Below are 23,569 nucleotides of genomic sequence, written 5' to 3'. Positions count from 1 at the left end.
TAAAGCAAGCAAGCGAGCTCAAACCACCTAAGGGTGGTTCGGGGAGGTTCTCCATCCGAGAAAATTTTGAAAAAATAGTGGGCAAATGGTGCATTTTCAAGCAAATTTGAGAAAGCAGGAAGGTTAATAAAGCAATTGTGAATCTGTTCTAACAAAGACAGCACCCCCCAAACCTGCAGATCATCTTCCACTTTATCATCATGTCTACATTTTACAGAGGCGTACTTCCTCCGCCACTGCCTACCTACTCACACACATCCCTCTCCCAAATGTCGCAAAAATTGTAATTCCATCTTTCTGCCTTTATTATGCATTGCAAGCTACTGAAGAACCCACCAACAGCAAATGTAGGTGGTGTGGAAAATGTTCATGACCTTGTGCAAAAATAGAAGAATTCAAAAATGAAAAATAGGGCAGACTGGAAAGAGAAAAAGAATTTACACCTTAAATATAGCGCTACATTTTGCATGTGGCCGTTTCTAAGCGCTGTAAAATACAGGCAATATACTTACCAATGTTTTGGAAGTATGAGTCAAACTTGCTGTAATTCTGACTGATGTTTTCAGGTTCCTAGTAGTGAGATTTCTCAGTGGAGCAGGATAAAGTGCTATGCATTTCCCTGATTAACCATGGACCATTCTCTTGTGGGAAACCTGTAACAATGTCCAGTGAGTGACAGAGTAACACGACTAAACAGCATTATGTACAGTTGAATACCACATTCTTCATAAGTCATAGCGCTTCTTTCCAATAAAAAGTCTTATTCTGTGATGTAATTTTCTCTTTGGGCATGTAATGTAATCCAGGCACATTACATCCCTCTTGCTCCTAAATATAAGGAGGCAAAGAGGTCTCCTGCAGCCTCAACTCAAAGAAACGTCTGGAAACTTGTATTAAGCATAGCTGACTACATGAGCACCAGTTACGTGCAGTGGAACAAAGCACTCTGATACCTTCAGGTCTAGTTTCCACTATATAAAACTCCACCCCAAAAAAATACGGAGCAAGTGATGAGTCTGGGTCAAAAAGATCACAAAGGTTTGTGCATCAACTTCCCAAATCCTCAACAGTAAATGTCTGAAACGGAAAACAAGTTATAATAGTGACATTTTCTGTATGTCTGCATTGGAAGAAGGGATATAGCTGGGGCAAGAACGCTAATAATTTGAAGAAAGACCTCTTCTTAAAAATAACAAATCTTGGATTAGGTTTTATTCCACGTTAAGATCAAGAGAGACGGCGAATGTAGCAGACATCATGCAGAATTGAAGTGGCAAAACGCAACCTGCCTGGCCGTGAAAATTGATTACCAAACAATAAAATAGCCAGAGGTACCACGTTTTTGTATCAGAAACTCAAATTGTGCATCAACTTCTGCCTCCTTTTATATACGACAATGGCAAACTTCACAAGTAAAAATAAAATATATGACAAAATAAAGCATGAACATGGACTTCTATGGCACAACCTATAAGGCAAGCGTAGGCGCAAGGCGTAAACCACAGTTTTGTGAACTTCATTTAGGTGGCTGCCCCCAAAAAGAGTGCTGCCTGGGGCGACCGCCTCCCCCACCCCTGTAAAGGTAACTTCAATGTACCTTTTTTTTATGTAACAATGTTCAATTGTAAAGACAAATCTATAGAAATATGTGACAAGTGCTGTTTCACAAGCGCTCTAGCAAAATCCTTTGAGGTGCTTTCACACAAGGTGAAACTGTTTTGTTGTTGCCAGATTAATTGGAGACCAAACTCTCACGTCCTGCCTTCTAAATTTAGTGTTGTTTTTCTGTGCCCATGTGTTGTGATATCGACGCTCAGTCGTGAACAATACTGATTTTGTGACGGAAACCCTTTTTCTTTTTTCAATGCTTCTTTTATATAGAACTTTTCACCGTTCTAAAAATTGACACAATAGTTTTTTGCTCTTCGCTGATTGGACGTGGACAGCTAATTGTTTTTACTTAGAAGATTTTGCACTCTATTTTAAAACCACGTCGTACTGTATCATGCAGGTGTGTGTTTGTTGTGTTTTTATATATCCATTGCACTTTCTAAAGCAGATACACTGAATGCAAAATTCCTTTGAGTTAATGGCGAGCACTGTTTCAAATCAATAGATGCTCATTTTTGGAATTTAGAGGAGTCGTAATTTCTCCTGTCACCAAACTTTCTGAGGAACCTCAAATGACAGCTGGGAAACCATAGCTGCCAAGGTTTCAGATTGCCAGGTGTGACATTTTCATAATTTCAGTGCGATTATGAGTGACATTTGATCGAGTATGAGTGACAAGCAAAATGAAGGAATGAAGAGAAGGGAAACATATCAATTTCCCAAGTTACAACCATTTGCACAACGAGAAACTTATTTTAAGCAGTTTAATGTGCGATATGTTACGTCACTTCTTTATGAACTCCAGCAAATAAAACACGTAAACAAAGCCATATGTCTTTATCAGCTACAGTTTACTAACTGACATTAGGGAAATTAGGAATAATTGTTTCTAGGTGATAGGGAAATTAGGAATAATTGTTTCTAGGTGAGCTGAAAAATTAATTATAGGCACGGTATTGCAGTGCTTTCTTGTCCAACTCAATGGCGCTAACAATAATATTAGCTGCAGAGAAGGATGAAACGGACAACCAGCCCTGCTGGACCGCACCGCTGCAGCAGCGTGGTCTGGCACGTCGGTGACCTTTCACGAGTCGGCACTGGCAGCTCTGCTAAGTCAAGCAGCTGGCCACCAGTAACCCCAGCGGCAATTATCCGCCTTGGTCGGTTCAGCTCAGGCTGCGGCCAGCTGTGTTATCTGAAACACAGATAAGAAAGGCAGAAAGGCGCGCACTATGCCCTACCTCAGAAACTTGAACACCCGTACTGGTGAGAAGGTCAAGAATGTCAAGGCCGTCCTACGCCGCGGCCACCAGATTGCGCTCCGGGCCTGCCATTTCCACCTCGTCCCGAAACTGCGCATGTGTCGTACGCACACGCTCGCCTAAGGGTCTCCTTCTTTCTCCACATACGTCCGGCGTACAAACGTCGCAGTACCGGTGTCATCCCGCGACACACCCACCATTAGCAGGAGACACAGTACCGTGTCGAGACACAGAGTTTGGAAAGCTCTGTACTAGGGCCTTACAGGGGAGGTCATGGCAATCCGAGGGATATCCCAACCCATAGTGTATGTAGGTGTGTTCACTGTATTCTAAGTGTCATTCAGCATAGCACTGGCTCCGGCCTGGTTAGTCAGAGACAGTTACCAGTCAGCAAAACGTTGGGGGCGCAGGATGACTTTGCAACAATGCCTCTTTCTGCACCTCTCCTACCTCTTTCTGCACCCCTCTTGCCTCTTTTTGCACCCATCTTGCCTCTTTTTGCACATCTCCTGCTTCTTTCTCCACCTTTCTTTGTCTTTCTGGACTTCTGTTGCCTCTTTCTGCATCTCTTGCTGCTTTCTGCGCCTTTCTTCCGCTTTCTGCACGTACTTCCTATGTAGGCATAGTTAGAAATTAGCATTTAAAAAACCTTGGAAATTCACTGAAAAAACCATAGGTTTAAGGGACGTTATAGTTAGTTGGACATTTCACTTGTACAAAACCAGAGAAATTCGGCTGTTATAGTTAGTTGAGCTAACTAGATCTCGTGCCCCCGCTATGCACTGCTGATGTCACATATTACATCATTCATGACATGGTCAGTGATATCACTGATGACAACTCAAATGACATCACTGATTTTTTTTTTTAAACTTATTTTTATTGCCATTTTCATATTTCACACAGTGTACATTATACAAAGTTTCGCAGAGTTAAGTCAATTGTACATTCAATGGTGGTACCGTTCATCTGTGTATACTGGTGGTACGTCAACGGGGAGCATGCGTAACGTATAGATATATCGTATTGCGTATACCCTGTTGCAGGGATTCTGCTTATACACAGAACTATGCGTAGAACCCCAGGACCTCAGTGAGTTGTGGTGTACCAGAAACTCACCTCAGAACCCAGAACCCAGTATCCGGCTAGCATAAGTGTCCCATTCGTTATCCGAGATTTAGCTCGGCGGTCCCAATGAAAAGACAACCCAGAACACGCGACTCAGTACATACTCAGGAATGGTGGGAATCGGAAATACCTGTTCGTATATTATTCTCACATCAGTCCACAACAATAATCAACAGAGACACGGTGTAAATAAAAAGAGTTTATTTTTATAGACCACGTGTCCTAAGATGCAGTACTTTGGCTAATACAAGCAGACAAATGATTAATATCAAAACCAGCAACATAGTTACAATACCATAGAATATAAACGGGGTGATCATATTATAATGACAGTGGATACTACCACCTTCCCTTTACTAAGAAGCTAATATTATTATTATGCTAATAGAAGGTCTCTTAGGCTTGAATAGGGGACCCCATACCTCAAAGATCAGCTTAGTGAAATCACATCACAGGAGCATCAGGAGTCTTCTCGCAGGAAGGCTCGTCTTCGGTCTGAATAACAAACATGATGTCTGTGATATTAAAAGCACCAACTTTCAGGTATGTGCAGCTGCGCGTGTGTTATGGCTAAATAGTGGGTCGATCAACCTAGAGTGGAAAACATGCATTGTGTAATAATCCAGACTGTTTGTCACACCATGTACAGACCAAGGTCGCTGCGCAGAGCTTGGGATGGTAACAACAGATTGCTCTCGTGTGAAGCAAGTCTCGAGTCAGCAGTTTATTTAAGAAATAACATGTAAACGCAGTATCGTGTGCAAAAGCAGAAAGATGGCATTCTAACATCTAACGTGGTTATGCTAACTTAACAATGTATGTACGTATTCAGGAAGAACTCACTACACGCCCCCTTGATCGAAGCACTATTTAATAGGCAAGAAAAGAGAGAACGCAGAGTTCAGTTTCGTCAGAGCAGAACAAGGCGTAACCAATGCAGAGTTTCAGAATGCGCCAAAGTCCGAAACTACAAAAATATAAACCAGTGTTGTTTAATAAAAAAAAATGGAAGTAAAAAAAAACTCAAAACGACCATCAGGAAAAAAAGAGAAAGAAAAGAAGAAATGTTGCGCTAGGGTGCTGTCCAGTAGCACAGGCGCAAAGGACGACTGTCCAGTTAATCCATGAATGTATAGGCAGCATATGTGGCCACTGCTTCCAACAAAAAATCGTTTGCAGGTCCACTGAAAGTCTCAGCCATCCAATCCATCAACGAAAAGGAACATACGTGTTCTTCAACCATCGGAGCCTCTAGCACGATCAGAGGGCACCCGGAATGTTCCTCCAAATTGCTCATAGCCAAGAAGTTGTAGGCAGCTGTTGAGATGTCCCAATTACCCAGGATACCATGCGCCGCACCACAGGCCATAATCCGGACACCAGAACAGGCCAACTCGTGAGACACTAAGGGCCTCATCAGTCGATCGAAATCCGGCACCGGAGACACCAGGTTGGTCAAGCACAAATCCAAAGGCCATTCAAAGGGACAATCCAGGCAGTGAAATACAGGCTGCACGCAGGTGAAGTAGGAATACCTGAAGGATAATCCATATGCCAGGCTTAAGGTCGCCAACGGCAGAGTTCCATAAAAGTCAAGCATCCTATCACGAAGAAGATGCAGGCGGGACAGGCGCTTGTGTGGCACAGAAGGAGCAGCCATTCCGGAGTATGAAAATTAAAAGCAGCACACCTGCCACTAGCGCCAGAAGCAGCGGAACACCTCCAAAGATGCTCGAGAAAAGTGAATGAAAAAATGCCGGAATCACACCAAAAATAGTTTTGAAAGAGGTCACGAGACCCGAGCCCACAAGTCTAAAAAAATGAGCCAGGCCGGTCGTGGACGAGGCATTAAAAATAGTTTGGATCAAAGTGCCGAAATGTAGGGGGAGGTCAGTATTCAGAAGCGCCTGTACCTCAGTGCGCGTATTAGCAACGTGAAGGACAAATGTTTCACAAGAGGAAGTCAATGGCACCTCTTTTTGGGACAATAGAGCTCTTATTCGGCTCAACTTGTTGAACTCTGCTTTCAAGGTTGGAATCGAAGGCCAGATAGAAACATCCAGCCGCCCATGCGGGGGTGGAAAGAGAACATTATTGCAGCAGACAACTTTCTGCGAGACTGTTACTATGTACGGGATTCCCACTAACATCCCGCAGCAAGCTTCATTATTCAAAATTAAATAACTACCGTTTGCAAGCAGCGTGAAAGAAGGCGTAATCACAGGCACTGGGATACCACGTAGGACGCAGGCCAAGTTCGGGGCTTGTACATTGCATGCGCCGTGTAATTGAATGTGCCTACATACCAAGGAATGGTCTGGTGTCGTGGTACATTCCTCGCCTTTCAAATAAACCTCAGTTCCATCCCTCGTACATCTATACGTAAAGGGGAGGGACCAAACCTCATGTATGAAAGCGGTGCCCAGCGGTTCATATCTACCCAAAGCATAATGTTTCATACAAGACGTAAACTTAAAAAGCGCGAAAGGGAGAGTTATCAATCCGTGTACTAACCACGTAGCTGAATTGATCTCCGCTACAGAAAAAGGCAACGGTTCTAACTTTTCAATATGTAACAATGAATATGTAGCATCCTTCATGGACATTAATCGCTGCTTGTCAGTAAGGTTAAAGGGAAGGAATAACGATGTGGTGTTCAGATAGTCCCACGGGACTCTCCCTGCCTTTAACGTCTGCAATGTCCATGCAAACTGCATAACAGAACGCAACTGGTTTTGACCATGATATAACACAGACATATCATCATGCACAATATCAACAACAGAAGAAACAATATTATCTAATGTATAAATCCTAGAAGAGAGAGTGCTAATGCTATTATCTATAACGGCTAAAACCTTCTCCATGTTTGCTTGGTCAATAGCTCTCAATCTGGAAGCCGCCTCAATCTGCGACAACTTCCAGACTTCGTTGTAAATAGCATACGCCCACCTTTTGGTTCTGCCACCCACAGGACCCTTAACAAAATCATTCAAATCTATTTTGTCATGTAATTGTGATAAATGAACTTTGACAGACGCCAAGGTGGAATGTCGCAGCCAAGATTGACATAACTTGCCCACAGAGTATGTAGTTACAGTATGTGACGACTCAAACCGAGGGTCTACGCGTTCCCGAGTATACCCCGGTTTCAGTCACAGAAAACGACGTTGACAGGTGTCTGAACTGCTTTGCCAAACTAACCAACCCTCACTATTAAATTTCGAAATATTAAAAGATGTATTTGAAACTAAGGATTGCAAAGCAGCAAGGGAGAGATCTGTGTGGTTATCCCAATTGGGATAAGCGCCCAAATCCGGCACAGAAGGTGACTTTAATTGTTTAGAAGTAGCCAATCCAAAACAGGTGGTTTGGAAGATGGATAAATTTAAAAACAAAATATGATTTGGTATAAGACAGGCACGATGTAAAGCCTCCGTACCCTGAACCTGCCACGGTCTGGAACCCCAAACCGACTTTAGATCAATAGTAGCCTTCCATAGATCATAACCTTTGATTGACAACTCGTCCATAAAGGACTTGGAATAAAGCAACTTTGTGTGTGTCAGTCGAACCTTTGCGGCAGACTCAGGCAGCACCTTAAAATAAAACGCTGCTGGGTCGGAAACACTGAAATCGGTAAAATAAGAATACTTGTTAACTAGGGTTTGCGAACTTCCGAATGCGGGAGTAGGACAGTGTTCCCATTGGGTAAAATTTACAAAATTTCTAAATGTATTTGCTTTATGTAGGAAGTGATTGCCATAATGTTGAAAACAATACTGTTCCGCATAATTAGCCGCATTTTCATATAAATCTTCAGCATCAAAAGCGGCATAATATTTCAAGTCAGAAAACAGTGATTCAATGGCATGTACATCCCAATCATCTGAACGTATGTTCTGCCTAACCACATCACCCATAGAAACACGAAATACATTAGGTACATTAATGACCTCTGTAGGCCCATGAATTTGGAATTTAACAGCATCCCATGCGATTCCATCCAAGACGGGCCAGGCAGTAATATTCACAAAAGTCTGGTCCCTTTTCATGATGTGGGACGAGGAGTGGGGGGCCAAAGTTCCATTGATAAGTCTAATTGTCGATCTCTCACTCAGATAGTGGCCATCCACAAGACGGAAAAAAACTATTACAAATCCAATTGACATAAACAAAAAAATAGTAAAAAGCATCAACCAGATGTATGTCCAAGGGGCAATCAAAAAATGTCTCTTAAACCAGCTGAAAAAAACAGCAATGTTTGATGGGGCGCTCGAGGGTAATGAGTTAGTGTCAAAAGAGAAACGGGACTGGCCAAGTGCTGTAGATTGTAAAACAGGCGAGGGACCACGTGTAGGATAAGCATACTCAGTCTCTTCGGGCAAACCACCAGCCGATGGTATCAACAAGGGATCAGTAACAGATTGCATCTCGATGGCAACCTCAGGCAAGGTGTTAGAAGCAAGAGCCAACATCGAATTTCTTTGCATCGTCTGGCATGAAACTGCTGGAGTCATACTAAGAAGTATCGGCCACTCGCTGAAGTTTGACATTGTCAATAGAGATGTACCTGTTTTCTTTGCGACCAGGAAGTGGAGGTAAAATGACTGTTCTTGTACCCTGCACTCCAAGCACTGGAACTGGTGCACGATAAGAGGGGCCAAACTCCTTCTTGTTCTCCACCTTCTCACGGACCAGGTCTCCAACTCGGGGTAGCCAGCCGACTACCGGAACCTGAACTTCAGCTTCAGATGTGGAGGGCAAATGTTCCTTCGAAAGAGTGTCTCTGGCTTCTTGTAGAGTCTGTAAAACAGCACAGTGATCATCTACGTCAAAGGGTGCGGTCGACGCCGCCATGTCTAGACCATCAAGGTCTGGGACAAACATTCTGATTCCGAAGAGCATCATGTACGGGGTCCGCCCACCCAGAGACCTTCTAGGGAGATTATTAAGTGCACGTTGGACGTTATACAAATGGGCTAGCCAGTTCCGGCCTGTGCCTAAAACACGTGCTGTCAATGATTGCTTTAAGTCACGGTTCATTCGCTCCACCACACTATTACCCTCAGGTCGGTAGGGGGACGAAAATTTGACTAGGACCCCCAAATTTCTCATAGCCTCCTTGTAAGCCTTAGAGGCGAACGCAGGGCCCTGATCAGAATGGAAGGTACCACACGCAAAAGTTCCCACAAAGACACGCAAATCCCTGATGACAGTCCGCGAGTCAGCACTCCTTTGTGGCCATACCCATAGAAAACGTGTGCACGAATCCACTGCAACCAAGATGTACTTGTACGCAGTATCAGAGGAAAAAGGACCGCAGTGATCCAAATAAACACAACCAAATGGCTTATTAGAGATGTACAGCTGTGTCTGTGGTGGGCGCGCAACAGTAGAAGGTTTAATCTGTTGGCAAATGTCACAATCAAGAACATAAGCGCGCACTTGTTTATATAAACCAAACCACCAGTAACGTTGTTGTAGCAGAGATATTGTAGCTGACACACCGGCGTGGGCAGACGCCAACCCCTCATGTGCAGCCAAGATCAGTGCTGGCCTGCAGTCCGCGTTGGGAATAATTCTGTCACCAACGTCGTTAATCCTCACTAATGGGACATTATCAGGACTTAAATGGTAAATGTAACGAGAAGGAAAACCCTTCGGGTAATCGCCTCCCTTTTCTGTAGCAGCAATAGCTGCCAAGATGTCATCATCAATCTTACTTTTTGATCTGGTAACTGCTGCCACTAAGTATGTAGCCACTGCTGTTTTTGCTGCCTCGTCAGCCAAGCTGTTGCCGACAGCATGGACACCAAGTCGCTGGTGACCAAGAGTGTGAATAACATTCACGAGAGGGAGACGGTCTTTAAAGTCTGCCACTCGAACCCAAAACGTTTTATGCTTAATTGTGCTACCTTTTGTGTCTCGATAATCATTCTGAGACCAGAAATGTAAATTGTCATTGTAGGACTGGACACAGTAGAAGGAATCACTCACTATAAGAGTAGTGACCCGGGGATCAGCAAACTCCAGTGCAAGCACTAGAGCCCGAAGCTCCGCCAATTGCGCGGTACAATCACCCAATGACCGCGTATGCACTGCATCAGATTGGAATTCACCATTTACGAATGTACCTACGACAATTGCGCAAGCCGCTGAGTAAGCGTGCTTCGATCCAATCGCGGGCTGCGCAGACCCGTCAGTGTATATGACACAATGGTATTCTTCGAGCGGGCGCAAAGACAGAGGTGCCGGATGAACGAATTCATACTGCAAGAACTCTTGAGTCTGTAATGAGGCATCAAAGATGTAGGTGACGTCTGGCGACGTCAGTGTTGTGGCCCATTGTATCCACCGAGGATGCAAAGCTTTAGAATTTGGTACACTTGCCTTTGTCACTGCTTCTAAGGCAGGATAGGGTGTTACAACCAGAATCTGTTTCCCATGTGACAGTGCGCGTTCTTTAAGGATCGCCATCTGTACAGCAGTCAGAACTTTTTCGACCGCGGAAAAACGTAATTCAGCAGAGGTGTACAAGTGGGATTTGCACGCAATGGGGACGGTATCGCCCTCATTAAACGTCAAATACGTGAAACCCACGGCGCCTGGCACTATTCGTATTACCAGGTTAGTGCGGTTATCACGTGTCAGCAAATATTGTGAAGCAAGAACGTCAGCCTGTAAAGACTGTAAAATTTTAGAATGTTCCAGCTGCCAGCTAGACTTCGAAAATGTTGGTTGTACCAAGGCGTAAAGCGGCTTGATACGCTGGGCATAATCAGGAATGTACGTACGGCCGAAATTCAGAAAGCCCAGCAAAGATTGTAATTTCTTTAGTGTCGTAGGCGCACTCAAGCATGCGCACTTCTCCAGAAAGTGGGGAGCTAACCCCTTTCCTTCATTATTGAGCTCGTAGCCCAAAAACAACACCGTATATTCCGCGATGTGAGACTTCGCAAAATTGAATTTGTAGCCATAGTCAGCAAAACTCACTATAATATTGTCGACCCGAGACAGATGTGGCAACAGCTCATCATCCGTGAGGTAGATATCGTCAACATAGGAGTATGCCTCGGGGTCTATTCTTTCTAAGAGAGAAACCACGCGAGCGGAAAAGACGCCAGGGCTATTTTTGTACCCCATGGCTAATCTGGTAAACTGTTTTTGTTTGCCGCCCGAAGTAAACGCTGTCCACTGGCTACTCAGTGTGGACAGGTTATGGCTAAAAAAGCCATTGGAAATGTCAAGTGTCGTTTTAAATCTTTTACGCACGAGACTGTCGACTAGAGCCGAGCTATGTGTATTTTGTACCGCGCAGGTCCGGCAATGGGAGTTTAGGTGCCGGTAATCCAAAACTAAACGGTACGAGCCGTCAGGCTTCGTTACAGTGAATAAAGGGTTATTCATAGGGGACACACAAGTTTCAATTACACCCTGATATTCCAATTGTTCAAGGATCGCCGCGACGTGGGGTCTAGCTTCACGACGCACGGGATACTGGGGCTGAGGCTGGGGCATAGACCGCAATGGAATCTCATGGCAGGGGGACAATCGGTCCCAACCCACCTGAGTACGATACACCGCTGGCGCAAGCGCCAGCGCCCACTCCCCAGCGTACATTTCAGCCTGGTCCTTAGGCACCGTGTGCGCAAAGGACGGGAGGATTTTCTCCTCCCCTTTAGGAGCTTCCAAAATGAAGGCTGGGGGCCAATCTGCCTCCGCTAGGAGGATGTCATAGGTGGTGGTCAGATTATCCCAAAAAATCCCTTTTATAGTACGTTGTATGTCACCCTCTATTAATAAGACTATTTCATAAAGTCTGTCAGGGGGAGCCACTCTGGTGTCAGCTGTTTCAACAGTAACCAATACATCAGTTGCTGTCGCCGCCAGAAATGGACGCAGAGCTTGACGGACTATGGTAATTTCCGCCGCGCTGTCCAGTAGCGTCAGCGCCCATGTCCGGTTCCGAAGCTGTGTCCGCACTATCTGAGGCATACTTTGCCGTCAGAGCCGCCACTTTCTTCTTCTGAAACGGGGGTCTTTGTCGAGCAAATTCGTCCTGCTTGCCTTTTCCCTCAGTCTGTCGAGGTTGGTCACGCTGTTGTGGAGCACCCCGACCTTTGCCACCGCCTCCGCCACCGGACTGTGTAGCCGATGTTTCCTGTGAAGAACGAGGAGAACGCGGTTCAGAAACCTGAAATCTATCAGGAGACTTAATAGTAGCACGATCTCGCAGATCATAAGTGCGTTCACTACCTGACTGAACGGGAGAGGCAGGCCGAGAGCCCGGTTTCTGCTGCTGCTTTCCCTGTTGTTTTGACCGCCAATTTTGTTTTTGAAAAGCTGGCCGGCCATCCTTACCAGGAGTTTCTGCCTTACCCTGCTGCTTAGAATCGGGATTTTTGATCACGGGCTTAACTCCTAAAGAGCTACGACCCAAATCTCGATATGCCTCAGAGATTATTTTTGCAAATTCCTGCGGTTTGTCCTCTTCAGCAACTTTCTTCAGTTCATTACGAACCTGAAAGTGCAACGCATCACCCTTAAGGTTTCCCATTATCATGGTAGCCACCAGGCCAAAATCTCCGAGGAGCCGCATCCCCAATTCTATCGCAGACTCCGCTCCATGGTCCTCTTGAACCTGTTTAATAATGGAGGGCAGCTGTAACATAGACGGAGTGCCAAAGCACTGCGCATACGTTGCAGCAAAAATCTTACCCCAGGATACACAATCATCCATATGGGGAACTAAATCTTTAGGCAAACTAATGGTGAGGATCCTGTGTTTCTCCACAGGAGTCGTATGCGGATAAACCGCCTCTATTTGGTCAAATTTTTCAGCAAGCCAAAAAGGATAATCATCCCTTGTGGGGGGGCGCTTGCCCATAACAGAATTAACCATAACAGGACTAATGACCACCGCGTGACGATCACTAGGTTGTCCCGCACTAACAGGCGCCCCCGCCTGTACAGTGCGCGACACATACTGCACTAACGCCCTATATACTGTTATAAGGGCAGTGTGTAGTACACGCAATTCATCCACCGTCACCGTGAGGTAACGGGGATGAGGCGTAAATCCGGCTAGTACCGGCCAAGTGGCCCCCGCAATTGATAAAGGGCCCATTCTCGGCGGTATAACCACATGGGGGAGGGCGCCATTAAACCAAATCTGATGTTGCCAAGCAGATATTGGTATCTCCTGTGTCCTATACGGCGCATAGGCGGCAGGCACGGCAGTGGCCGTGTAAGAATGAAATGTATTATCATTACCACTGACTGCCGGAATCGTCACCCAAGAGTAGAATAACTCAAAGGGATGAGCCGCATCGGCTCCCACCACAAAGATGACGTCCATGCCCGCGTCCGGCACTCCATATTGCGTCAAGTGACGTTTCAGTGCCGCACGGCTATGCGCCGCAATACTTATCGCCATAAGGACAAGCTACACTTCAAGTATTCAGTAGCACAAGGGTTCAATAACCTTTTTAATAATCAAGCTTGAAGGAACCTATATCAATAGAACTAGGTAGGTTTAAAATCCGTCAGACTTGTTATCCGGAAACAAGAATGAGGGTGCTGTGGACTAAATGTAAGCACTACTAAGGCGTTTCAACTCATAGACCAAACGTTAGGTGCGCCATGTTACAGGGATTCTGCTTATACACAGAACTATGCGTAGAACCCCAGGACCTCAGTGAGTTGTGGTGTACCAGAAACTCACCTCAGAACCCAGAACCCAGTATCCGGCTAGCATAAGTGTCCCATTCGTTATCCGAGATTTAGCTCGGCGGTCCCAATGAAAAGACAACCCAGAACACGCGACTCAGTACATACTCAGGAATGGTGGGAATCGGAAATACCTGTTCGTATATTATTCTCACATCAGTCCACAACAATAATCAACAGAGACACGGTGTAAATAAAAAGAGTTTATTTTTATAGACCACGTGTCCTAAGATGCAGTACTTTGGCTAATACAAGCAGACAAATGATTAATATCAAAACCAGCAACATAGTTACAATACCATAGAATATAAACGGGGTGATCATATTATAATGACAGTGGATACTACCACCTTCCCTTTACTAAGAAGCTAATATTATTATTATGCTAATAGAAGGTCTCTTAGGCTTGAATAGGGGACCCCATACCTCAAAGATCAGCTTAGTGAAATCACATCACAGGAGCATCAGGAGTCTTCTCGCAGGAAGGCTCGTCTTCGGTCTGAATAACAAACATGATGTTTGTGATATTAAAAACACCAACTTTCAGGTATGTGCAGCTGCGCGTGTGTTATGGCTAAATAGTGGGTCGATCAACCTAGAGTGGAAAACATGCATTGTGTAATAATCCAGACTGTTTGTCACACCATGTACAGACCAAGGTCGCTGCGCAGAGCTTGGGATGGTAACAACAGATTGCTCTCGTGTGAAGCAAGTCTCGAGTCAGCAGTTTATTTAAGAAATAACATGTAAACGCAGTATCGTGTGCAAAAGCAGAAAGATGGCATTCTAACATCTAACGTGGTTATGCTAACTTAACAATGTATGTACGTATTCAGGAAGAACTCACTACAACCCTGTTGTCTCAGGTTCCAGATATGGCACATGAACTGGGGTGGAACAGGGGTATAACCTGGGGGACGGGTGTGGAAGGACATCCCCAGTTACTCTTGCCTAGGTATGTAACGCCGTATGGGGGAGGCTCCTCTGTGACTCACGGTTGCCTATCATATGTGGTTCGACCTAGAGCTGCAACAGTATACCTGATACTGGGGCTGGCCATGCGGTCATGTGGTTGGTATTTCGGGAGATTGGTTAGGGAGGGTCTGTGACTGCGTGTGCCGGGCTGACGGTGTGGGTAAACCATCTGTTGAGTCTGTTCCCGGGGTTAGCTGCTTGAACTGATATAATAGCATGGCCCATTCCATAGATATAGGGTGTTTGCGGACCCCTCTCATCTCCTCCTCCCGCAATGTCTCCTCCTCCGCCGTCGCCCATTTGTGTGTAGCCCCCACCCAAGCCTCCAACGGTGGACCGGTGGGGGAGCGCCAGTGCATGGCGATGCTGCGTTTGGCTAAAAGCACCGCAAGGGAGAGAAACCGGGTCTGCACCCTGTGCTGTTTACTTGCGTGAAAGACGCCTATGGCACTGGCCTCCCATGTGTTCATGCAGGTCAGCCCCGTGAGGGTACCCAAAGTAGTGTGAATGTGGTGCCAGAAAATTTTTATAATGGAACAGTTCCAAAACATATGTCGGAAATCTGCATTCTGTTCGTGGCATCTGGGGCATAAGAATTGAGTGTCGGGGTAGAATCGTTGGAGGCGCGCGGGTGTTAAGTAGGCCCTGTGCAAAATGTAATATTGGATATTCTTAAAGCGCGCGTTCCTCGAGACCTTCTTAGGGTACTTCAAAGCCCTCTCCCACTCACTCTCATGGAGCACACGCCCGATTTCTGCCTCCCAGGTGGCTCTCAGGGTCTCCAGTGGTTTATTAGTCAGTTCCCGTATGGCTTTATAAAGCCATGTAGTTAGATGGCGTCCTGCTCCCATGTGTAGGATCGTGTGGAGAACTGGGTGTGTGCGTGGTTCCCCCTTGATTAGGTCCTGATATGGTCGGTAGCTATCTAGGAGTTGACGGTGAAGCAGGAATTGCCCCGGGGGAAGATCGTATTCTTCCGTAAGGCTGCGGAACGGTCTTAGTTGCCCATCCTCGAACAAAGACCCCACTTCTGTCATGCCACACAATGTCCACGTGCGAAGCGTGTTTTTTGTGTAGTAGTGTTCCTGTTTGGGCCATCCCACCAAGGTGAGTAAAGGGGAGTACAAAGGGGCCCCCGGGGACATGCGGTGTATCCGCAGCATGCACCTGCGTGCTACTGACACCTGTAGAGGGTATGTGCGTTTTGGTTTAGTGTCAGGGAGGAGCAGGCGACGGATCTCCGGAACCGATATCCGTCCTGCGATGGTGTGAGTTTCCACAGTGTACCTGTCTGCCGTCCAGTGAGACAGCCATTGCAGCTGTGCTGCCAAGAAGTAGGCCTCGAATGAGGGGGCTCCCAAGCCGCCCTGTGTGGTGGGCAACTGCAATTTTTTCAGGGCTAGCCTGTGTCTGGCGGATCCCCAAATGAGTGCGCTGAGGAGGGAGTCTAGATCCCGAAAGAAGGCTCTGGGCGGGATTACCGGCAGATTGGTAAAGAAATACAACAATCGTGGAACCATAATCATTTTGGCCAATGCCACTCTCCCAATTGGGGCCAACGGGAGGCTCCTCCAAAATCCGATCGCTGCCCTGATACCCGCCAATGCCCTGTTATGATTACCCTCGAACATATCTGTGGAGGAGTGGTAGAGACGGACCCCGAGGTATCGAGGGGCCTCCGCGCTCCAGGGCACCCGCTGATCACCCAGCCGAACCTCCTGTGGGGGCAAATCCGGATGCAGCGGGTATATCGTGGACTTATCCCAATTCACCCGCCATCCCGAGGCCACAGAAAAGTCCGTCAAAGTCTCCCAGAGGGGGGTCAGGTCTTCCGAGATGTCCCGTACATAGATCAATAGGTCATCAGCGTATAAGGAAACGCTATGTACCGTGCCTGCTACCGGGATGCCCCAACTCTCCCCCTCCCTCCGCAGTCGTATGGCGAGAGGCTCAACCGCTAGAGCAAACAGTAGCGGGGACAACGGGCAGCCCTGTCGCGTGCCCCGCTGGACCGCGAACTCCGTCGATATGCATCGGCCCAGGCGTATCCGCGAGGTCAGCCCGGTGTACAGTAGGCGCGTGTAGGCTAGCAGGATGGGCCCAATGCCCGCTCGTTGTAGCACCGAAAATAGGAACTGCCATGTGAGGGAATCAAAGGCCTTCTCGAGATCTAGGATGAGACAGGCCGCCATAGGGTATATCCCCCTCACCTGATCTTGTATGTGGAAAACCCGACGTATGTTCTGGGACGTGCGTCTGCCGGGTATAAATCCGCACTGATCAGGGTGGACCAAGGAGCGTATGATTTGCACGTATCTATCTGCAAGAGTTTTCCCAAGGAGTTTGCAATCGGCGGACAACAGCGATATGGGGCGATAGGAGGCCATTTGTTGCGGGTCCCTATGGGGTTTCAAGAACGTCACGATTACAGATTCTCGCATGGAATGTGGCAGTTCTCCCTCTTTCAGTGCCGCCGCAAACATCTCCACCAATCGAGGGACTAGGTGCGTCGAGAATGTCGCGTAATATTCTAAGGGGAACCCATCTAGTCCCGGAGCCTTATTTCGGGCTAGGGCCTGCAGGGCCCGTGTCACATCGGCTCCGGATATTACGGCGTCTAGGGTCTCCCTCTCTGTCCTCGTAATTGTTGGGATAGGCAGGGGATCGAGAAATCGATCCACTACAATTTGTGGGGTGGAGGCGGGGTCACTATATATTTCCGCGTAGTAGTCGCGGAAAGCCCCAAGAATCTCTCCCTGAGAACGCACCAGTTCCCCCCTAGGATCCAATATCTCGGTAATGGGTTTGATGTCCGTGTCCTGTCTGGCCAGCCACGCCAAAAGAGTGCCCGTTTTGTCCCTTTCTTTATGCATCCGTGTAGCGTACGAACGGAAGTTGTACCTTCGTAAATCCGCAGTTGCAGCTTGATAGGCAGTTTTTGCTTCGGCTATACGCCGCGTCTCCCCCTCGGACGTAGAGTCCTGTTTGGTGAGAGCAGCCAAGCGTTGCTCCGCCGTGGTGAGAGCCTGTTCTAGTACGCGCTTAACTCCCGTTATTTGCTTCAAGCACTCTCCTCGGGCCACCACCTTAAATGCATCCCATTCCACTAACGTGGATGATGCTGTGCCCGAGTTGCATAAGAAGTAGTCTTGGATGCTGCTCTCCTGTTCGTGTCGGAAGATCTGATCCTACAGACAGTCCCGCGGCAAGCGCCAAGTAGGGACAGGCGGGTGTGGGGGCCGCCAGTGTAACTGGAGAATGTGAGCATCGTGATCAGAGATGACCCTGCCCAAGTAGTCCGTGTGGGCAATCTTAGGCAGTATAGTCGCCGAGCATAGAAAGCGGTCCAGACGAACGCGCAGGTTGTGTGGGATGGAGTGAAAGGAGTACAATCGGAGCAGGGGGTGACGCAGCCGCCAAGCATCGGTGAGCAACCAGTGTGTAATCCAAGCCCTGAATCTGTCCGTTTGCCTATGTGCCGGGGAGTGCGAAGGAGGGGGGTGTGAGCGGTCAAGGTTCAGGTCAAGTGTGCAGTTATAGTCTCCTCCCAGGACCCAGGGTATGGAAGCAAAAAGGGGCAAGGACCCCTGTGAGATGGTCCCAAAACTTGTCTTGTTCTACATTAGGGGCGTAAATGCTACCGAGAAGCACAACCTGCCCGTCGAACAGACCCTCCAGCAGTGTATATCTGCCGTCTTTGTCTACCACCCTCTGGAGCTCTTGAAAGGGAGTTCCAGGTCGTATCCAGATCAGCGCCCCTCGTGCATACGCAGAATAAGTAGTGGCGCATAGGAGACCCCTCCATTTTGATCGTAGTTTACCGACTTCTTTCGCATTGAGATGTGTCTCTTGTAGAAAAACTATCGGGGTGTTGTGACGCTTTGCATAGGAGTACACCGCATATCGTTTGCGCGGAGTGTGGAGCCCCCTAACATTTAGGGTGAGGATGGTAACATCAGTGTGGGTTGTATGAGGTATTATGGCTGTGTATCTGCTCGCCATGCGTGTGGCTGCGCCTAGTGAGATGCGTGAGGCGCGGTCGAACTATCTGACCGAGGGCGCCTATAGCCTACGACGCTGTGTAGCCATGAGTAGTGGATGTCTGGATTCGTGTCCTTCCATGCAGGGGGTTGGGGAAGTGTTGAACTGGGATAAGCAACTGAACAATCGGGGTCGGGGAACATTCCCAATGCCTAGGGCCCATCGCCGAAACGATGCGTCCAAACCTGTTCACCCTATTAAGGGGGTTACAACAATATAAGGAGGGGGCGGTGGTGCATGCGTACTGGGCCAGACACGGGTCGGGCCATTAGCAGGATAAATGGACGTTGCTCCTGCTTTAGCGAGTAATGAGACTGATGCCTATGTTCGATGAGTGGGGGAAAGCGTACTTAGCTTCACGTTAGGTTCAGGAGTCCCTTCTCATTTCGCTCGAGAGCCAGATTGTTCGTCCAGAATAAGGTCTGCGGTCTGTGGAGTGACCATGGGGGGTGTCGCAGAGTCTTCCCCCGATACTGTTCCATCACTGTCATTCTCCCCCTCCGAGGTAAAGATATGTGGTGGCTGGTCTATGTCGTTCGGGAGGGGAGACGCTTGCAAATCGATCACTGCTTGCTCTAGATCGGGAGAGTCCTGGGTGCGTGCACGGGCTCTGCCACCCACTCCACCTCGTGAGCGCCGCTGTGATCGCCTCCCAGACTGTGAGTGCTTAGGCTGTGGGTCTCTTGCGATCTCTGCTCTGGACTGCCGTGTGCAATGTAAGTCTGCCCAATCTTGTGCTTCCGTGGCATTGGTGAAAAAAACAGTGGAGTCGGCGTGGACCACCCTGAGGCGAGCTGGGAAGAGCAGGGAGTATTGGATATTGTTCTCGCGCAGCCGGCGTTTCACACTCATGAAGGAAGCCCGTTGTTGTTGAACTGCTCTCGCGTAATCTGGGAACACCATGACACGCTGGTTGTCGACCCGCAGGGTGCCCGCCACTCGCGCTGCGCGTAGTACTGCATCCCTGTCTCGAAAGTGAAGGAACTTTGCCAGCATCGGTCTTGGGGGTGTTCCTGGGGGCGGCCTGCGGGCCGGGACCCTGTGGGCTCTCTCCATAGAGAAGAAGGCGGAGCGATCCCCCTCCGGAGTGAAGGATTTCACCCATGTCTCCAAGTATTGCCGGGGGTCCGTGCCTTCAATTCCTTCGGGTAACCCCAGTACGCGAATGTTGCAGCGCCTTGAGCGTCCTTATAAATCGTCCGCACGTTCCTCCATGATTGTCAGGCGGTGCAGCACCTCCTGGAGAGTCTGCTGGTGTTTATCGATCGTCGGCTGTATGCCCTCTATCTTCTTCTCTCCGTCTTTCACTCTATCCACCAGTTTCCGATGGTCGTCGCGGATAAGGCTGATGTCCGTCGCTAGTGTCCCGAGCCACTCCTCCATCGAGACTCTAGAATGCTCAATAGCGGCCAGAACCTGGTCCAACTTGACGGAGACCGAGGCATCGGGCTGTGTCTCCACCGCGCCCACCCATGTCCGGGTCTTGGGCATCTTCTCAGGGGCCGTCTCGGGAACCGTCGTCTGTTGGGTCCCCCGGGGTTTCCCCATCGCTGCGATCCGGGTGCGTCAGCGTCTCGGGCACTGCTACCGATTACTCGGGGTCCCTCTTTCCCCCGATAGGCAAGGGGGTCACCTCGTAGGCGGGCCTGCGATCCGCGTCTCCTCTGGGGGCGTCTGAGCTCCGCTGTAGGCCTCCGCAGGCCCCGTGGACCCTCCGCCGCTCCTCCCCGTCCGTATGCCACAAGGAGATTACCGTCCGTCGCCTCTAGGGATCAGTTGGGAGAGCGCAGGAGAGGGACCACCCAGCCCCGCGGTTCCTCGTGACTCAGGGCCGGTGGACACTCCGTCACCCAGTGCCCTCCAGTAGATCGCCAGGGGGCTGCCCTCCGTCGACTCGTGGGGTGTTGTATTAACACTGACGTTGGGTGGCAATCAAACTTGTGTCTCTCTCAGTGTGAAGAACAAAGTGTCCACAAGATGTCAATACATGTACACCACACTCAGGTTCAGTAAGGGGAGAGCTCAGGTCGTACCCCGCTGATGCCGACTGTCCCTTCCCTCTTGTTTCGGGCTCCGGGCACTGCTACTGTGATGTCCCGTCGGGCGCCATCTTAGGGTCAGGCGCCCCAGTCTTGCCCCGAGATACACCAGGACTCCCCCTCAGCTTCGCTTGCACCGCAGCTGTCGTATCGTTTACATGCCCTGCAGGAGGTGAGTCTTCCCCTGTCAGCGCTGCCTCGCTCCTCAACCGTGAAGTTGGTCACCGCGCGAGGCGCGCGCCGCTGGTGACATGGCCGCCCATCTTCTTCGCCCCAATGCCGATATGAGGCCGTTCCCTCTCTCAGTATGCCTCCGGGACTCCGCAGCCCCCAGCGCTAGTCAGACGCTGCTGCTGCTGTAAGCGTGTGGCACGGGGCAGCTCGCAGGCTATATCCTCATCATAGTCGTCCTCCTGGTGCACTAATGCGGACCTCTCGGATCGCCCGCCGCCATCTTGGGGCACCGAGTCTCGATCCGGCGTTTCGTCTCGCCGCCGTTGCTCTTCTCCCCTTCAACGCCCAGCGTCCACGCAGCAGTGGATGCCAGGACCGTTCCGGCGCCCGGGGTTGCGGTTCTACGCCGGAGCAACGCCTGGAGTCGGTCACTTTGCCGGCCTGATCTCAGAGCCCTAGCAAGCTGCAGCCACCATCGTAGCCGGCTTGGCCACGCCCCCCTCAAATGACATCACTGATGACATCATCCAGTGACTGTGTTTCTGTAAAGTTTAAATATATTTTATATATATGCCAAAGTGTATTTAAGAATGAGTGGGTGTATAAGTGTCTGGATGAAGGATTTAGTAGGTGCGTGACTGACTGTATAAGTGAGTGATTAAATGTGTCTTACTGAATGCATGGCTTAGTGACTAAACTGTCTGAATGTGTGTATCAGTATGTCTGTTGTGTAAGCTGCTGCATGTGTTGGTCAGTAGCTGCATGAGTGTCTATGTGGGTTATTGATTGGTTGCCTGAGTATTTGCATGGGAGACTGGGTGGGTGGGTGGGAGGTGTGTGACTGTGCATAGATGTGAGAGTGGTTGATTCACTGGCTGTATGGGTTCAAGATTGTATGTGGAAACAGTTGTATGGGCGGGTGAGTGTGTGAACGGGTGTGTTGGTGAGAGACTGGATGTCTCAGTGGTACATGTCCAAGTTACTACATATGTAAGAGGCAGTATATGTGAGAGCTGGAGTATATAAATGACTATACGTGAGAGTCAGTGATTGTGAGAGTGGCTGTATGGATGAGTGTGTACTTGTCTCAGTGATTTTATAAGAGAATAAGTATGTGTTAGAATATGTATGAATAAGTGAGGTGGTCTGTGTATAACTGTATAGCTGAGGAAATGGGATTGTGATTGATTCATTGCATGACTGACTAGGTGTGTGAGTAACTCTGTGGATGAGAGGCGGTGTGTGAGTTTCTGTATAGGTGTATGAGTGCATATGATAGTGTTGTATTGATGAGTGACTGTATGCATGAGTGATTGCATGGGTGAATGAGTAGATGTGTGCGTGTAGACCTAGGAATCAGTGAGTGTGTATGTAGTAACTGGTATTGGTGTGTCGATGGTTTTGAAAATGGTAATCTGTATTTTACAGTGGGTGTATCAAAGGTATATTAGAGTGTGAGGAGGTGCATCAGATTTTGACGTGGATGATGTCTCAGTGATGTCATCAGTGGTCATTTGAGTTGTCATCAGTGATGTCATGAATTTCTAAGGTTTTTTAAATGCTAATTACTAACTATAACATCCCTGAAATTCACTGAAAAAACCACAGGTTTCGGGGACGTTATAGTTTCCATAGGAAACACATTTTTTGATGTGCTTATGACTTTGGTGTCGTTTAACGAATCTTTATGAAATTTTCCAAAAAGTTGCACTTTTCAGGTCAGCTCCTATCTTGAAAGTTTGGGGGTGATTCGTCAAGCGGGGGCTCAGAAATTTGAGACGGGCTACAGCCCGGACTGCTAAACGGAAATACCCAAATTTTGCAAAAAGGTAGAGCTTGGTTCAGAAAGCGACCTTTTTTTAAAATAGTGTAACTCCTTTCAGTAGTTGCTGAGAAATTCAAAAAATAAAGAGTAAAAAAAATCAATTTCCCATAGGAAACTTTGGGCAAGGCTACAGCCGAAACTACTGAACGGAATTACCCCAAATTTGGCAAAATGGTAGTGCTTGGATCAGAAAGCGACCTTTTTATTAAATGGTGCAAATCCGTTCAGTAGTTGCTAAGAAATAAAACAAATAAAAAAGTTTCGATATGTAGGGCAGCGGTGGATCCGCGACCCCTCTTGACCACAAGCTTCATTCTAATTGGCTTTCAACACTCCAAACCAGGAAGAGTTGGCAGCCATCTTGTGACTCGGTAGAACCTATGGCTTTTTCAGTGAGCGCAAAAGGGTCTACGGGTATATATATATATATATATATATATATATATATATATATATATATATATATGTATGTATATATATATATATATATATATATATATATATATATATATATATATATATATATATATATATATATATATATATATATATATATATATATATATATATATATATATATATATTAAACCAATCCTGAATTCAGTGCGCATACAAATCCAGGCGCTGACTCCGTGGGATGATAAATCAAAGAGATAATTTATTTCACAAGGATGCCAAGACGCGTTTCGACGGGAAAACCGTCTTCTTCACTACATATGGTCCCTCTACAGTTTTAGTTTATATCTCCAAAACGAGGCACATTCCACCATGATTGCCACAGC

The 23,569-nt window shown here is 47.7% G+C and overlaps 1 protein-coding gene across 4 annotated transcripts in view; it reads right to left on the bottom strand.

Annotated features, from left to right (window-relative positions):
* The window catches only part of LOC146839023 (uncharacterized), a 432,821-nt gene that overhangs the window by 40,715 nt on the left and 368,537 nt on the right, over nucleotides 1-23,569 (bottom strand). Inside the window, exon 1 of one of the 4 annotated variants that reach the window (XM_085603056.1) lies at nucleotides 513-653. The exons of the other annotated variants lie outside the window; for them this stretch is intronic. The gene's annotated coding sequence lies outside the window, so the exon portion shown is untranslated. Of the gene's footprint in view, nucleotides 1-512; nucleotides 654-23,569 lie in introns of those variants that run through there. 4 annotated transcript variants of the gene reach the window in all.

This window comes from Triturus cristatus, chromosome 4_2, assembly GCF_964204655.1.
Source record: "Triturus cristatus chromosome 4_2, aTriCri1.1, whole genome shotgun sequence".
Lineage (NCBI taxonomy): Eukaryota > Metazoa > Chordata > Amphibia > Caudata > Salamandridae > Triturus > Triturus cristatus.
Note: the sequence above shows the minus strand (reverse complement) of the source record. Positions and strands in the feature narration are given on the sequence as shown.